This window comes from Acomys minous, assembly GCF_964271855.1.
Source record: "Acomys minous genome assembly, chromosome: 9".
Lineage (NCBI taxonomy): Eukaryota > Metazoa > Chordata > Mammalia > Rodentia > Muridae > Acomys > Acomys minous.
The window spans coordinates 109,657,993-109,675,962 of record NC_140490.1 but is presented as its reverse complement, the minus strand read 5'-3'; the positions used below and the strand labels follow the sequence as shown (position 1 = coordinate 109,675,962).

Below are 17,970 nucleotides of genomic sequence, written 5' to 3'. Positions count from 1 at the left end.
TCAAGAAGATATGGCAGTATATTACGACAATCTAATGGGACTTTACATAAAATTGGCTGTGGCTTGAAATCGTATGTTACAAGGCAGTCAGGTAGATCTAAGCGCGTTTGAACATCCGTGTTGCTCCTGAGTTTTACTAGAAGGCAGTTGCGTTTTTGAGCAGGACTAAAATGAAAGCACCCCTTGGAAACCAAACAGAACAGACGCAGCGAGTGCGGCTGGAGAAGCATAGCTGTCACGTCAGATCTGTTCCACTCAGCACGTCCACGAGCCGGAAGCCAGAGAGGCTGTGACTGTACTGGTTAACAGTTCTGTTGAACAGACTGGAAGGCTATTGGAAACCTATTTTTAAATCTTTTGTTGTTTCCATGAACTTCACGTTCAGAGAACTGAGAGTGATGAGGACTCGTAGTAGAAGGTTCTTACCTCCTGTATCGTTAATTTTTCATGTATGGGTTTCCTACCTTGTCAAAGCAGATCAGAAATTCTCGGCTACATTATATAATTTACAACATTAAAGCAATCATGATATAGACTCTTAAAATGGACTTTAGATCTTAACTCTATGATACTAAATTGAATGCTGTATGTTTAATATACTAATGTGTACTTACTTTTCTCCTTAATGCTTGATGGGTTTATATGTCTGTAAATACGCTTGTTAACAGATATATCCAATGTGCTACAAGAGGATTGGCTTATACCCAGACCATGATTAAGCTCTAAAATTAGAGAAGTAGACATGGCATATTGAAGGTTTTCCAACTCCAGGAAAATATGTAAAATTTGAGATAAATGTATGAGATTGATTTATAGTGCTCATCAATTCTTGATATAGAAATGGACATGAATTGACTGGAAATTGTGCAAGACAATAAGTATAATGGCTCAATGTTCTATCATATTTTCTTGTTTTCATTCTTAAAACTGACACACTATAAGGAACATTATATTATAACTTACATTTTATAAAATGAGTATGTAAATTATCAACATAGTCCTGGTCAAATTCTCAAACAAAGCTTAAAGTTCTATTTTTTTTTCTGCACTGTATTGTGTATACTAAATAGTCATATTGGCAACATATTTTGTATTTAGATGGATATATTGCAGAAACATAAATTGGAAATACTAATAAAATGAATATCCTATTTAAGACAGTCTTAAGTGGTTATTATATGTTTTGTTTTCTTTTGTTTTAGATTGAAGAAAGGAGATTCTGAAAGAAACAGAAAACCCCAATACACCAGAATACCCCCAGCAGAACAGTAAGTGTTTTAATGACAAAATAATTATATCAGCCCTTCTGCAAAATTAGATCATCATTTGCACAAATATTCACCTTCCTAATGTTTCAGATTAGAAAATAGAATCGCAAGCTAGTGGTGCATTCTGAAATTCAGTTTCGATTCACTAGCGCCCGCTGGAAGTAATTTATCCTATAATCCTCTTAGATAAGTGGGCAGGTAATCTGTGTGATACCATCTCTGGTGCTGAAATATTTAGGTTGACTCCAAACATTTTGAGTAACATTGAATCATTCCAAGAGGAAAGAAGTCGGAAATTGTAATAAGCACACTGTTTAGTTTTCTTGTGGATGATAAAAAAAATACTCATTTTGGACATTTTTTAAAGGTTAATATAGCTTATTTAGTGTCATTAAACAGAAGTATGTAAAATAATTACATTAAAAGTTAAAATCCATAGCTTATTCTCCTTATTCTATTTCTTTCCAACGAAATTATTTTCTTTTTTAGCTACGGTTTTCTACCAGTAATAGATTTCTAAATATATTTTTATTAGGCAGAATTGTGTGTATCTTGATATCATCACTTTGTGATAGATTTGATGACATTATAAAGGATACTGAGATGCAAACAAGCCTATAACGTTTAATTGCCTACATCATATGACTTTAATAGTATTGTTGGTCTGAAACTAGCTGGAAATTGTAGTTCTCCAAAAATCTAAACAGAAATGTCACACTTTCTCAGAGCCCTAGCGGTACCATCACTGCACACATTATTAATGACCATCTTTACTGATCTTCTTTATACACAGTTATTTGATGTATTGCTTGAATGCACTGATAAAGTTCTCTGTATTTTCATTTGTCAATTGAGGTAGGATTTAGTTATGCACATTTGGGAAGGTTCACATTCTTATAATGAGACTTGCTTATTTATTTGAAGTAATCCTGAAGAGAATGACTTGTTTTCAGGGGACCTGTGCATCATCTTTGTGTGTTGCTTGTGACTTAGTTATCTCAGCCTCTGAGTGTCTTCTATTTAACAAGCGTTGCTTAAAGTTACTCAAAGCTAGCCCCATAAACAATGAAAAACCCAAGTCTAATCTAAACATGTATGCTTCTGTACATGTAATTTATTCCGTTAATATATATTAATTTATTTGTGGACAAAGATACTCTGATTTAAACTGTTAGAAGTATCTTCATGTCTCCTTTATTCTATAAAGAGGCTGCTACCTCAGAGTTGTCGGTTTCCAGAGTAAAGCACAATAGGCAAACAAATGCACTGGGGAAGTTCCTGGTGCATACTAAAATAGTCCTATCAGAAAGAATAAAGTTCTTATTATTTATATTAAATTAAAAACATAAGTGTAAAGGCTTTAACATAGGAGAGGCATACAAACCCCTATGATATTGGCTTAAAGTTCACAGCTTAAGGTGGGGAAAGCGGATAAGTAAAATATTACTAGAAAAAAAAAGTTTACAGTGTATGGCATTTATATTTCACAAAAGTTTTGCGATTAAAATAAGGTCTTGGGGATAAAGGTCTATTGAAACTGTTTTTAAATAATATTTTTCCTCTCAATCTCTGCGAGCTCAGTAACATAGTGAAAGACATTATGGTCCACTCTCTTTGATTACAGTAGATAATGATAATAACAGAGGAAACATCAAAAAATCACTCAGACACTCAGACATACTCCTTGGGAACTATTCACATTATTCTAGATTTGCTAAACCTTACTAAATTCTTGTGGGAGTTGATGTCCTCGCTCCAAGTACAACTATTATTAATGCCCTCGCTTTCCTGGGATGACAAATAGAGTGTGAAGTTTCCACTTTGGTAAGAAATACTCTACTAGGAAAAAAAAAAGACTTTAACCAAAATGTTTTTCTCTGAATTATTCTGTGAATAAATATTATTTGACAATGATCCTCACAGTTCCGCTGAGTCAAGTCTTTCATTATTAGAAGCAACCGCTCACTGTTATCAAACACTGGAAGCCTGAGTGGGGTTTGAGGGTGGCGACGTGGCAGCTACAGTGTAATAGTTCCGTAGAGCTGGAGGAAACGCACAAGCAGTCCAGTCTAGCTGGGTGTGGTGGAGCACACCCGTAATCCCAGCACTCCAGGAGGCAGAAGCAGGCTAATCTCTGTGAGTTCGAGGCCAGCCTGGGCTACAAAGTGACTCCAGGACAGGCAAGGCTGTCTCGACAAAAACTAATTAATAAATGAAAACAAGTGCTCTAGTCTAATGGCTGCGTTTTGCTGGTTGCTTCCTCTAACACAAGCAGGGTAAGGCAGGCTAAGCTCTTCACCTGAGCTCTCATATCTAGCAACTGAGTTGAGGATTCTGGTCTAATTAGCCAACTAACATTTTTTTCCTATGTGTTAATGTTGACTAAAAGTTCTCATATAGAGAGTGACGGTGGGACTGATGGAGAGATGAAATACAAAGGAAGAAAGAGGACAAAGAGGGGAGAGATGGGGAGGGGAGGGACATGAGAGGGGAGGAGATGAATTTGTTTGGTCCTTATTTGGTTGCAAGGACTCTACTAGACATGGGATTTATTTTAGCTGATTATCAAAACAGATGACGGAAATGAGAACTAAATACTGCATGAAGGTAACCTCCTTTTAATCAATAGGTAGAGTTACTGTTAAAAATCGATCTTTATTTTTTCTCTTCTCAAGTTACCAGTCTTAGCACAGACAACCTGCAGAGGCAAGGCATTTTTCATTCTCTATAAATAATGGCATAACGGGGGTAGTAGAAAAATAAAGAAAGCTATATTATTGACTTGCAGTAAGAAATGGTCTTTTCAAGGTACCCCATCTTATTAGCAGTAGTCAAGTTATTTAATATTCTTTCCTCAATATTTTATTTTAAAAATCAAAACATAATTTTGAATTTTTGTTTCTTTCCTTCAGACATTGGTTAAAATGTTTTCTGTAATTGTCTTTATTTTTTTTAGTAGCTAATGCATAGTTCCCTGATGCAAGTTTTTTTTTTTCTTTTCAAACACCAAATAGTTTCAGTGTAGCTAACTCCCTTTGGGAAACTCTGGGTTCAAAAACCAGCTGCACCATTTATTAGCTCTGACATCTAGGGCAATGTAGTATATCTCTACATGTGTTAAGCCTCCACTGAGTGTCTGTGCGGTCATTAAATGAGTGACATGTGTTGTCTTTATGCGGTAGAGTTAGCACACTCCACATTATGGTTTAAAGTACCACGTTCGGGTACTTGAAACAACCCAGCCCATTTCTAGAACTGTATTTTTAGCTTTTATTTGTGCTTTCAGTAGTATTTTCTTTTGTTCTGAATAATATAATTTTCCTTGATTCAAAAATTTGCAATGGAAACATATAGGGGAAATTCCTTTCAGAAATCATTTGTGTTTTAAAATGTGTAAGTGCAGAGTCACAGAGGTTTGGGAATATCAGGGGTCTTATAAAAGTGTTGTTTTTATTTCCTCTGATGAGATGAAAGCTGTACCCAAGTTGTGTGAATTCCTACCTAACTATTCCTAGACCTAGGCCTGGAAGCTTCTAGCATCTATGCAATTTGATCTTTTGAAAATCTGGACCATGAAAGTTTCAGCTTCCAGCCCTCCATCTGCTAACCTAGGCCTGGAATGTTTTTAGCCTCTTACTGCTGAATAAATTCACCCTTTCTTGTTCTTTCTGAGCTCTGGCTTGCTGATTCAAGTGTTCTGACTCAAAACTCCTCCCCGAGCTGACTGATTCAAACTGACTTCTCTCAGCTTCTCACTGGATTGCTCTGCTTGGAAAATCTGTCTGTAAACTCCATGAACTCAACTGCACTTAACTGAACTCCCTGAACTGCACTGAACTGACTCACGTGCTCTGTCTGTGCTGCTCTTAAGTAGCTTCTTTTTCCTTTCTGTCCTGGTGAGAGTTGGTCATATCCTATCTCTTGACTCATTCTGTCAAATCTTTCTCTGATTTGTCACTTTGTCCCTGAATTAGATGTCACTGTTTGGGATTAAAAGTATGTATTCCACCCAGAGGGATTTAAAGGTGTGTCTGTATTCCAGCCTGGATGTGGTCCCTTGCCAGAGCAGCCATGTTACTGAATTAAAATCTCTTTATAGAGATTAAATCAAATGCATCAGCTCTCTGAATAACCAGTTTTTGATCCTCTGTGATTATAATCCACTCTCTTCTCTGTCTGCTGCAGCTTGCTATTGGGCAGCATTGTGACATTGTTTTCCTTTGTACTTATAAATGTTTGTACAATTCAAGTCCCATTTCTACCACCTGCTAGCTCTGTCTCCAAAAACAGAGTGCATAGGCTGCCTCTGTCTCCTCTGCAAAAGTGAAAATAATGTTGGTTTTATAGGTTTTTCTATGAGAATGTAAAGAATAACTTCTTATTATAGCTATTCATACAACAGCACCCATAAATAGTAATTATATAATTGCTATTAATAGCATCTCCTTTGAGTTATCAAAGAAACATTCTTTTAAAAATGTATAACTTTTACACATCTGCATGGGCTGAAGGAGAAGGGAGCAATGAAGGATGAAAGAAGGTCAGTAGACGCTGGCCAAAATTATCCTGCTCTTAAAGAAAATGTAGATATTAGACATGGAAGTAGGGTGGCTCCCTTTCATAGCATCCAGAAGAAGGCGCAAAGCCTTGGTCTTCTGGACCCAGCAGTGAGCCGAGTCAACAGGCACTATGATGCGCAGAGTGACAGAAAGTCTTTCTCCCTTACCTCCAAATTATTGCATTGAGTACTATACACATAAGTTTGTTTGTCATGCATGTTACAGAGGCAGTAGTCCAAAGTATGGCACAGTTTGTTTGTGTTCTTATTTGTTATACATCTTGACTACATTTTCCCTCCCTCCACTCCTCCAAGCTTGACCTACACCTCCTCTCCCAACTAGGTCTTCTCCTCTTCTTTTTCTCTTTAGAAAAGAGCAGACCTCCAAGAGATGACACCCAAGCAGAACAAAACAAGATGCAATAAGGTAGTTTAATAGTACTGCCTCACACCTTTCATGATAAGCACACAGAACATTTGTATATGGTAACTAAAGTTAAAACTACAAAATTATCCTTCCACCTAAACCAAATGTCAAGTACTAAAATTGCATATTTTTATAGTATGCCTCTGTGATAAAGACTATTTATGCATTTATCAACATTTTTGGTACCTCAGTTAGTTATCTTTGTTGAAGTCTTTGATCACCAAATTAACTGGGAGTGTTGTTTCAGTCTTTCTCTTGAAAATACCATGAAAATCTCTTTATAATGCCGCTATGGACTATCAACACCAACCCCTCTTCGCCTCTTAATGCCAAATCTTATTATGCTTCTAAAGATACATATACCCTGACCTTAAAAATTGCACAATTACATAATTCTAAATATATCCAGTTCAACTACAAGGAAATTGGATAATTATCAATGTGGCTCATCAAAAGCAAAGCCATAGACAAATTTATCATACAATGAAAAGGCTGAGAGAGCCACAAAAAAATGGGCAGTCTTCAGCATATGAGAGAGTTATATAACAAATCTATTTTAAGGTGTTATCTCTCATTTCTTAAAATGGGTATTTACCCAGAATATGCCCCACCACAAAGCTGTGCGAATCCACAGTTCATATGCCGCCACAGTATTTACCGCTTGCAAAGTGGGGACTGTGAGAGTGCAGGAAGGACAGGCAACAGCATCTGTCTCCATTTCTTCGAACCTAGGCCAAAATTTCGAAAATAACTAAGGCTGGCTTCCGACACGGCCTCTCTTTCTATCCCCTCCCCCTATAGAAGCCGTTTCCCACCTTCTATTCTTCTCTAGGCATGTTGTCTCACATATGATTGGAGTCTCACATATCACGACATATGCCCCACTTTTCTCCTGGTGAAACTGCCCAGTGGCAGCTGGTGTGGACAAAGGGAGAAGTAACTGAGCCTAAGTATTCATTTCCCATCATGCCTTGCATTTGTTCTTCCCCTCCATCTTCCACAACTGTCAATCCAAATAGATAAGCATTTTAAAGGATTGTAGGTCATGTCAGGTAGTAGACTGTAAACTTAAGTACAGTCCAGGAGGGCATGTTAGGACAGCAACCAGCACAGGAGAGGCTGTGGCCTTCTAGGCAGCATGCCTGCACTGTCCTAAAGGTATTGTTTCATTTTCTTCTAATCCTCTGCTTTGGTCTTTATTTTTATATGGATACATTGTGTCACTGGATCTACCAAGCTAAAGGGAGAAGCTTTCAGTAAGGTACAACAGACTGGCCAGGGATTAGCTTTGTTTTTCATAATGTAAGGTAAGACTCTCATACAAAGTCCATGACTGATCTCATGCAACTGCCTCTTAAGTACCCTATATATAAAAGTACACAGTAATAGAATAAATATTTACTTGTCCCTCTATATAAAGAAAATGTTTTTATTTTCCTTTTATTTGTGTAGACCCCTCTTTGCAACTGAAAACTCACATGAGGTAAATAATTTACATTTCTAATGAACAGTTTTTATCATAAGTTTGGACGCAAATATAATCAATATGGCATTGATAATATAACCCCTCTAGCAATCATTGAGAAATGTGGCTGCACTTTCTTATGCCTATGTCAATAATTATGGAAGTCGCATCATAGGTGGGTCAGTTTCTTACTTATAGTCTCTTGCATATGCTCACCTCTTTTCTGGGTGCTCCTAAGAACTTACTAGAACAGTAGAGGATGCTACGAACTGAGTGTTTACTCCCTGCTGAGCCCTTCACGTGCCATTGCATGCCTGTGAGGTGCACTGTCACATCCACTTATTATAAAGGACAACAATGGGATACTGAAGTGCAGCCTGACTTGCTCGAGGCGGCACTCACATGCATGTAGAGCCAGATACAGACCCCCATTCTGCAAAATGCCTTAGAACCTTAGCTCTGGGGTGTTCTGAAAAACCCTTTCACGTGCGTAGAATGTTGAATGATAATTTGATGAATTTCTCCCTGTGTAGTGTGTAAGCTGCTAGGTGTGATGGGATCTTTTTTTGATCTCAGGCCCTGAAACAACAGTGATCTTCTCTGGAGTTTGAACCACTGACAATAGCTCAACCCAGATCTGTCATAGCCCCACATTTATTAAATGTTCTCATGCCTGATTTCTTCCTCATTGGAACTATATTAATGTGTGCTGTAGACCGTACATCAGAAAACCTTTCATTTTCCAAAGATACATCTCTGGCATCACAAAAATCCATAATTTATGTTAGATCTTTTTAACTGTACTAAAACGCATAGAGTGAAAGCTGTGCTATTTTATCTATGTTTGGATACACAGTTCAGTGCCATTAACTCCCCATTGTTGTGCACCCACCTTTATGGTTTAAAACACACACACACTAGAAGCTTCATTTTCCGACACCTTAACTTCAGACCCATTAAACAATGACTCTTCATTCCCAGGGAACTTTCAGGTTACATTCTGCTTCTATGAATTTGACTACTACTCTCCACACCACATAACATTGGAATCACATATTTACCCTGTGGTAGCTAGCTTCCTTCATTTAACATAGCTCCAAGTTTACCTGAATGTCTTTTTCCTAAGGGTCACTATTCCGATATGTGTAATTACATTTTGTTAATCTATTCAAACCGTAGTTTAATAATGTCACCATTAGTGGAATCATTGTGTTAACTTCCATAAAGAATATGATTAAAATGTAGACATATAATACATTCATAATTTGTAGGATATACCCCTCATTATAGCATAACTTCTAAATTAATGACAGAAAAAAATAATTCACAATCGGCAATCAGAATAAAGCAAAAAATTGGTTTGCTAATTAGAGTCCCTGAATCATAAATAAAGCACATCTTAACTGTTCCGATTGGAATTAGCCAATCTTCATTTGATTGTCTTTTTATATAATGATGGTTTCTTCAAAGATTTTTAAAATTAAACAGACTTAATTTAACATTTCTCTAAAAGTAAATAGAATAGTAAAGGAACTGTTGATTCAAAACAGAAATGTAAATGCATTCAAGGTTTTAGTTTTACTAAGATTTGTCATCTGTCTGTTATGTAATGCTACTCAAGATTACTGGCAAGTCTTAAATGAATACAAGGAAAATGACCTATTCATTCCTCCCTTTCATATCTTTAACAAGCATTCTTTATCTACTTCATAATATTTTCACATCTATAATTCACTGGATATAAAATACACACATATGTATGAATCTTCTGATACAAGTGTTACCCTTATTCTGTAAGGCAAATGTAACAAATTTATACATAACGAAGCTGGGGATTTGAAAGGTTAAGTGACTTTCACAGCTAACAGCTGTCAGAATTGGAAGAGGAGAACAAGGTTCTCCCTCCATTAGTCCACATGCCCCCTTCCATTATAGTAGAAAGGGAATCCATTTTAAATTGATTATTGTACAATCATGTAGAGAGAGTATGTGCCTTGGAAGGCAGTGGGTGGAGCTAGCTTAATTACAGCCGGAAAAGCTTTACGAAGAAAACAAAAGCATTTCCTCCTGACACTGTGACAGATTTCCATGCTGGTTTTTTTTTTTCATTATAATGGTTATAAAATCTTTAATTACGCACATAGTATGTATTGTACCTGTACTATGTAAATAATATAAATGAACATATTTATGTATTTCCACCACATCAGAACTTATTGAATGACAGTGGTTTAAAATCATAGTAAGTAGCCAGATAATTTAACTTTCCTGAAGAATTCTGCCTGAGGTGAGTGAACACAAGGTCTTTTCTTTTAATTGCAATTACTGATATTAACTCCCAAGTAACACACTAAAAATCTCAAAGCAAATATACCTGTGTATACTTATGCATGTGTAAGTAGGAAGATGACTGCAAAGGATGAAAGAAGCAAAGCACTTTTAGGCAGTTTCAAAGGAGACCTAAGGAGACAAACCTGTAAGAATCCACTGCTGCTGAGAAACCTTGAAAGGACCTGAACTACAGACACTAGAGAAGCTGTGTGGCTCTGAATCAGGCCATAGCAAGTCCCAGGTTTGAGGACGTAGCTTCAGAGTAGAAAACAACAGTGGAGGTAAAAGGGCAGGATGAGGTCCCTGTAGAGGAATGGATGGGTAGCATTATAGCTAAGTAGCCTGGGCCAAGTCAATGTGCCCTAGGACAGGCAGAAGAGACTTGTACCAACTCCTTGGTCTGTTGTATCTGAGAAGGTCACGGGCGAGGTTCCCTGCTGTGACTGTGACCCATCAGTGTGTCCTCTCCATGCATGTTGGCTACTTCATAAGGTGGTGCCTGTACCAATGCCAGGGAGATGTCGGTCATCGTTATTGCCCTGTGTGTGTGGTGCTGGATAGATGGCGCTGTCCACCTGTCCACTTAGGTGCAGAGTCATCCTTTAGCCTCAAAATAGAGAAGGGAGCTGATTATAAAGTGTAGACACTCATAGCAAGATGCAATCTGAAATAATAAGCAGATTTAAACGCCATGGCGTACTTAAGACAGAACACAGCCTGAGCTATGCATGTGGCTGGTCAGAGCTAAAGCTGTAACCAGATCTTCGGAGCTCAGCCCTTGAAGCTTACGTCTTCCCAGTGAGAAACAACTGTTTTTAATGCATTTCTTTCCTCATTCATCTCCTGCATAACATTCCATTCTGCAGAAGTCTAGATAATGGAATAATAGAAAGACAAGCTATGAATTCAGGGAAAGTAATCTTTTGCTAGTTTCTGTTCTTAATCGTGTGTCCGTATGACCTTGTATCCTGCCTAGAAGCTGTATACGCCCACAGCGATCCTCAAAACTACAGCCCGTGAAGCTTCCTTATTACTCTCTGATGTGTTGACTGAGTCACCGGACCCTGCTTCCGGGTTACTTTATGTTACTGTAGTGCTGGGAAATTTCACAGTACTGCCATGCTTTCATCTAAAATGGTTTCGTGTTTTGCTTGAGAAAGACAAGCCTACTAGTGTCCTATTGATTTCGATGCTTCCTGACAGCCGCTGCCTGCCAGCTTTGCCTTCATTGACTTTCCAATGTTCTGTTACAAATAACTCGCATGTACAATCTGGTCCTGAGGAGCACAGAAAGTTCCCCCACTGCGCGTGAAGCTGTGGCAGCCCTGAGTCTTGGGGTAGCGAGCGTTTATTATCATTCTGAAAATCACCCACTTGCCCTTCACGGCTGCCACGAAAGGGTTGTGTTTTCTCTCTATTCACTTTCTTCCCTTTCTTGTTTCGTTTTTCACAAGCCTTCCAATGGGCCACTTATTCCTAAAGTTTAAATCCCATCCTTTGAAATTCCACCCCCACCCCCACGATGACAGAAATTTGAAGTACAAAGTCAGACGTATTCATATAAAAGACAATCTTTTTTTGTTGGAACGCCTGGAGTATAAGGTCACTTGAATTTAAGTGCTGCTTGGGTTCGTATAATTCAGAAAAAAAATGTTTTTTTATAGGATTTTTCTTTTTCTTTTCCCACTAATTTAATCACTTTACAGCCTGGTCACAGCCCCCCCTCCCCCCCCCCCCCACTTCTCCTCCCAGTCCCACCCTCATCTCCCATCCTCCCATCACCCCTCCCCTTCTCCTCAAAGAAAAGGAGTGCCTCCCCCCATGGTGGTGGTCCACCACCATGTATTAACCCACCCTGGCACCTCAAGTCCCAGCATGACTAAGCACATTCTCTCTCACTGAGGCCAGACAAGGCAGCCCAGCTAGGGGAAATAGCTGCAAAGGCAGGCAACGGAGTCAGAGACAGCACCTACTCCAATTGTAGGGGACCCACATGACCATGAATGCTCTTTGGTTAGTGATTCAGTCTCTGTGAGCCCCCATAAGCCCAGGTCACTTGACTCTACAGGTCCTTCTGTGGTGTCTTTTACCCTTCTGCCTCCCTCAATCCTTCCTTCCACTCTTCCATAAGACTCTCTGAGCTCTGCCTATTTTTTGGCTGTGGGTCTCTGCATCTGTTTCCATCAGCTTCTGGATAAAGCCTCTCAGAAGACAGTTATGCTAGGCTCCTGTCTGCAGTTAGAGCAGAGTATCATTAATAGTATCCGAGTGTTGATTTTCTAAAATAATGGATGATTAGACTATAATGTCTCTGCTAATTGCAAAAAAAAACTATGTTTATTGAATAGCTACCATTTCCAAAATATGTTCTTAGCAATTTTTATATGTTACATGTAGTTTTGACAACTCTGTTATTAGGTAGATCTGCCTTATTTTATAGATGAGGAAACTGAGACACTGAGAAGCTCAGTGGCTTTCTCATGTTTCTAATCATGGCTGACTTTTAATTACCTCAGTAATGGAAATGGTGTTTGGATTACAGTCAATCTCACCAAACTGCTGTTTATACTTTGTGTTTTACTGTGCTTTTTATAATAGCATCTCAGGCTCTAAGTAGATTATAAATTATCACTTTGTGTGATATTTCTTTCCTACCAATTGTCTATGTTTGTATTTTATCAGAGTAGAAAACAACAGCTGAATTTATATGCTTATGCCCTTGAAAAGTGAATGGGATTATGTTCATTCAGGCAATAGCTGCCTGAAGCAAAATAATAACAGTGCTTGAGACTACCCTTTTCTGACCCTCTAAGCTCTATAAGAAATGCTTGGGTACCCATTATTTTCCGCTGTCTCCTACCAGGATTCCATCTCTGCCCTTTAAGATATGACAGCCAGTGTAATCGTTCTTCATATGACCTTCTAACCCAAAGCACACACTCATTCATATGCAGCAATAAACGTATGGAAAACATGGAGAGGGAAAGATGTACAAAGAGAAATCAAAACTTTATTGTCTTCCATAGTGATATGGAAAGCCGGGCCCTAAGTACATAATTCTCTCATCACCAGTAATTCACAAAACCAATGACATTATAATCTCTAAAGTCATTTAGACTTATAAAAATTGAACTAAGTAAAAACTGAGCACAAGGTTTGGAAGGTTAAATTAAGGAGGATGGTAAAACACAGAAAGAAATATATGCTGTGTCTTCTACACCCTATGGGGGGTATTCTTTTCTCTATTGCCGAAGGAACTGTGCTATTTATAATGCCAGAATGTCAACTTCCTCTCTGGTCTTACTCTCCCTGTACTGACCTTCTCTGCTGGATGATGTGTGTCTCTCTGCTCCTTTCTTCCCTGTGAGATGCCCTCGTGTGGGCAACATGAGCTGTCTCCTCACCTGCAGCCTCCAGTGAACCTGCAGTCAGTAGAGAATAAAGCATAGAAATAATTCTTGTCAGCCATGCAGCAGCTCTGGACCATGAGTTGGGACTCAGTGCTACTGTAGTCACTCAAAGAATGTTGGCAGGAAGGAGCAGGGTACAATACAGTGGCACGGAGAATGGAGGAACGAGGAAAATGGGAAAAGATGATGATTGGAGAATGGAAAAGAAGGGGTGAGGGCCAGAGATGCAAAATTAAAAATATAAAGATTGACCCTATCATAAACATTTGTTCATTTGTTCCAAATCCCACTGGGTTCTTTTTTTTTTTTTTTCACTAGAGAATTTTAATGGAATAAATATTTCAGTACAGATGATGAAAACAGTTTGAGTACTACACGAAAGGTCAGGTCTTAAGCATTTTCTCTCCATTAATTTGAAACTTCATTTTTCTTATTAGTACAGTCTTTATGCTTTCAGATATGAGGTGAAGCCTTTGGGTACATGGGTACAGTTAGCCTGCAAAGATTAGAAAGTACTCACATATGTCTTTACAGTAAACAAATGAAGCAAACAAATGCAGAAATAGACTAAATTAAAATATCTGCATATAACCCAAACCAACCATTGCCGTGAGTACCTGGGAGTGTCTATTCTCCATGAGGTTAGTTACAGTAGCAGAACTGTCATCCTAGACCGAAAAATAAGATTACTGATACAAACTACCCATGCACAGGCAACCGTGCGCATGCACACAAGCAAACACACCATGTACTATTCACTCCCAGCCCAGATACACGGAAAATTTTTTATTTTACTCAGATTACATCCTGAATGTTATCCCCTCAATTGTGTCTTCCCGTTCCCACCCTCTTCTGTCCTAATCCTCTGACCTAGACCTCTGACAGAAAGGGACTTCTTCCCCCAACATATGGCTACAGCATATCAGGTCTCATCCTGATAGCCTGCTTCTCCTTCCTCTGTGTGCTCCCAGGCCTCCCCATCAAGGGGAAGTGATCAAATAGGAGGCATCACAGTTCATCTCAGAGGCAGTTCCTGCTCTCCCCATGGAAAATGAGCTGTCCATTGGCTAGAACTGAATAGGGGGTCTAGGTTCACTGCATGCAGTGTCCTTTGTTGGTACAACAGTTTGTGCAAGGCCCCTTGAGTCCACATCCACCAGCCTTGATAGTCTCCTTGTGGGGCTTCTGAACCATCTGAGTCCTTCCATACCCCCATTCTTCCATACACTCTCAGTGCTCCACTTGGAGTCCAGGAGCGAGTCCCAGCATCTGTCCCGATTCCCCCACTGGGTGGAGTCTCTCAGACATCTGTGGTGGAGACATCTATGTTGGGCTAATATCTACTTTTAAGTAACTATATACCATGCCTCTCTTTCTAGGTCTGGGTTAACTCCCTCAGGATGATCTTTTCTAGTTCTATCCATTTGCCTGCAAATTTCAAGATTTCCTTGAAATAGCTGAGTAGTATTCCATTGTGTAAATTTATCCATTCTTCGGTTGAAGGACATCTAGGTTGTTTCCAGGTTCTGGCTATTACAGGTAAGGCTGCCATGAACATAGCTGAGCAAATGTCCTTGTTGTGTGGTGGAGCATCTTTCAGGTATATGCCTAGGAGTGGTATAGCTGGGTCTTAAGGTAGTACTATTTCCAATTTTCTGAGAAAGCGCTAGATTGATTTCCACAGTGGTTGTGAAAGTTTGTATTCCCACCAACAATGGAGGAGTGTTTTCCTTTCTCCATCACCTTGCCAGGCACGAAGGGATGGTTAAACATACAGAAATCCATCAATGTAATCCATCATATAAACAAACTGAAAGAAAAAAATATCATCTCCTTAGATGCCAAAAAAGCAGTTGACAAAATCCAACATCTGTTCAATTTTAAAATCTTGGAGAGATCAGGGAAACGGGCACAAAGCTAAACATGATAAAGGCTTCATACAGATTATCTTTAGCCAACATTAAACTAAATGGAGAGAAACTCAAAGAAATACCACTAAAATTAAGGGCCAGACAAGGATACATTGAAATTTATATCCTGTCTTCCTGTTTTTTCTTGTTCATACCTCTTTTGACTTAAGAAAATCCTAGAAATAATAATAATAATAATAATAATAATAATAATAATAATAATAATAATAATAATAATAATAATAAATGTATAGGACCTTAAGGGATTCATATACCATTCAAAAACTAAAAATCCCAGGTCAGTACATACATTCATGGAGCTTCCTTATTTTATCCTTGTTTTATTTGAACAATATTCTGGCCAAAACTTTGTGGGCATAGAAAATACTAAATGAAGGCAATACTGTCTATTTCTTTCTGTACCTCTGTCACTTGAAGCTATGTATGTACCCTAGTAACACCCAGTAGCAATACAATCAATGAGATAACAAGACAAGCAGGAAAATTAAAACAATCATAACAAAATGTCAAAGGTGATTTTGAATATTTATTATACTTGCTTAAAAATCCATCACTATCACTTCCCAACAATTACATTTAACTTCAACAGTGGGTGTTCCCAACTATCATTTGACAGTCAGAGGACAATATTATGGCTATAAGTGGTGAGCCTGACAGAAGATAACCTCCAGTTATAACAATAAGGGATTATTTAACTTCTGCACATGCTTGTGAGAGACACTGTTTTCTTAGGTTAATGGGTATGATAAAACCCATCTTAATTGTAGAGCAGGATCATTCTCCAGCCTGGAATCCTGGTCTTTAAACAATGGATAAAAAGAATATCGTGTTAATATTCATCTCTCTGTACTTCCTGATAGTGGCGGAGACATCCTTCGGTCTCCTGCCACCTTCAGTCCCCCATGTGGTGATGAATTAGGGCCAGAAACTGTGAGCCACACTAAACGCTCTGCCCCTTAGGTTGCTTTTGGTGAGTTATTTTATCAACAGAAAAAAAAAGCTGAGACAATAAAAATGATGCAGTGATAAAGAAATATTTATTAGTCTTTATTAATTTGGGGCATTGAAGATGTTATCTGAGTTCACTTTGATCTTCTTTTTCATTATCATTGAAAATGAACAGAAAAATTTTTTAAAATATAAAAAGTAAAAGGGTAGAGAGGTGCCAAAAGTTATTACCCTGGATGAAAGTGATAAAAATTACAAACGAGCAAAGCACATTTTAACAAGGCAGAAACAGAGATGATGTTTCATCTTAATGAGTTGGGGCATAGCAAGCCCTCGCGGAGATGAGACCACACACATAAATCCAGGCCCACACCCACAGCCTCAACCACAGATATCACCCACCGTCCCTCATTCATGGCATCCACCCTTGCACACTCACAAGCACACTCACAGCAATGTTGTGCTCCCATAGGAATTAGGGAAAGATGCACTTCATCAAAAGTGTAGCAATCACACAAGGATGACATCAGTACACAGTTCAGAATTTGCCATACTCATTTAGGAATATTATCTCCATGCTTTTTCTTTTTATTTTCTTTTCTTTTCTTTTCTTTTCTTTCTTTCTTTCTTTTTTTTTTTGTTTGTTTAATTAATTTATCCAGATTACAATGCAATTGTTATTCCCTCACTTGTATCCTCCCATTCCTCCCTCTCTCCCTGTGTGACAGAAGGGGACCTCGTCCCACACCATATGGTCACAGCCTATCAAGTCTTATCCTGATAGCCCACTTGTCCCTTTCCTGAGTGCCACCGGGCCTCCCCACCAAGAGGAAGTGGACAAATATGGGGCACCAGAGTTCATTCAGAGTCAGTCCCCGCTCTCCACACAACTGGGGAGAATGTCCTGTCCATTGGCTAGATCTGAGTAGGGGTTGAATTTTACTGAAAGTATTGTCCTTGATTGGTGCAGTAGTTGCTTCTCTGAGGACATGTCCAGGTAGCAAGCTTCAGGGTGGAGGGAGCAGAAAACAATCCCAGGTCCATAGATAATTTTTGAGTTTAGTCGCAAACTACCACACTAGCTATGACCCTTGATGAAACCAAACACACTTGTCAAACCAGGCTACACACAACAGCACCATGAGGTCAACTTCTACTTGGGTCTTTTCCCAAGTGGAACGGAGTTTCCTGTGGGCTTAGTTTAGGAGAGTCCAATTAGTAAGCCAAACTTTTAAAAGCCGTCTAAAAATAATGAGTTAGGTCATAATTACTCAGAAGCATATTGTATGGTGTACTGTAATCTAGTATCTGGTTTAAATGCATGAAGAGGATATCAATTTCATTATTAAAGAATTAATTATAAGTGGGCCTAATCCTTCAGTGACAGAAGTTGAAATGAGACTCTGGAGATCTATTGTTCACATACATGAAGTGGATAAATTCCTCCCGATCTTGGGTACTAAGTTGTCTTCTGGAATTGTTTTCTTCTCATAATAGTTTTCTTTTAGTTCAGCAAGTTGGGCTGGGGATGTGGCTCCACAGTTAGAGCACTTGCCACGCCAGCAAAGAGACCTAAGTTCTGATCTGTAAATAATCACGCAGTTAACACAGTGGCCCACTTGTAACTTCAAT

At 38.6% G+C, this 17,970-nt stretch overlaps 1 protein-coding gene across 6 annotated transcripts in view; it reads left to right on the top strand.

Annotated features, from left to right (window-relative positions):
• The window catches only part of SYT1 (synaptotagmin 1), a 527,282-nt gene that overhangs the window by 177,202 nt on the left and 332,110 nt on the right, over window positions 1-17,970 (top strand). For 5 of the 6 annotated variants that reach the window (XM_084796605.1, XM_084796607.1, XM_084796609.1 and 2 more), the window contains one exon: window positions 1,203-1,268. The exons of the other annotated variant lie outside the window; for it this stretch is intronic. The gene's annotated coding sequence lies outside the window, so the exon portion shown is untranslated. The remainder of the gene's footprint in view (window positions 1-1,202; window positions 1,269-17,970) is intronic. 6 annotated transcript variants of the gene reach the window in all.